This window comes from Bison bison, unplaced genomic scaffold (assembly GCF_000754665.1).
Source record: "Bison bison bison isolate TAMUID 2011002044 unplaced genomic scaffold, Bison_UMD1.0 scf7180017864263, whole genome shotgun sequence".
In the NCBI taxonomy this organism is placed as follows: domain Eukaryota; kingdom Metazoa; phylum Chordata; class Mammalia; order Artiodactyla; family Bovidae; genus Bison; species Bison bison.
The window spans coordinates 3,970,846-3,971,285 of record NW_011494835.1 but is presented as its reverse complement, the minus strand read 5'-3'; the positions used below and the strand labels follow the sequence as shown (position 1 = coordinate 3,971,285).

Below are 440 nucleotides of genomic sequence, written 5' to 3'. Positions count from 1 at the left end.
TTCCCCCATAGCAAACAGGGTTTAGGAAACTTTAAAAAAATCTTTGCTAGCACATTGTGCAGAAAATTATACTAAAACTGCTCAACATATAAAGCCCTTCTCACATACTGTCCTAAGGAAATGTGTACCCAGTTATGTGGTTTCTTATTATTGTAGTTTCAGGTACAGAATATGTCACCCCGAAGTATGTCACTTTGGCATAAGGATTATTTTGAGCTGAAGGCAACTGGGAAGAATCAGATACAAGATAAGTTCTCTGTCTTCTCTCTATTTGCTTTTAAAAGCAGGATATGAATGTGTAAAGCTGTCCCTCTTGCCTCTCTATCAGGAGAGACAGAAGTTAACCACCAAGGCAACTGGGAACCCTAATCAGCCCAGGGACAGCACCAGAGGAATCTACATAACAAACTGCTAAATTAGCCCTTATCTAACCATAGTTT

General features: G+C 39.3%; 1 protein-coding gene across 3 annotated transcripts in view; it reads right to left on the bottom strand.

Moving 5' to 3' along the window:
* SLC9B2 (solute carrier family 9, subfamily B (NHA2, cation proton antiporter 2), member 2) overlaps positions 1-440 on the bottom strand; it is a 60,230-nt gene that overhangs the window by 21,253 nt on the left and 38,537 nt on the right. The gene's annotated exons all lie outside the window — the stretch shown is intronic.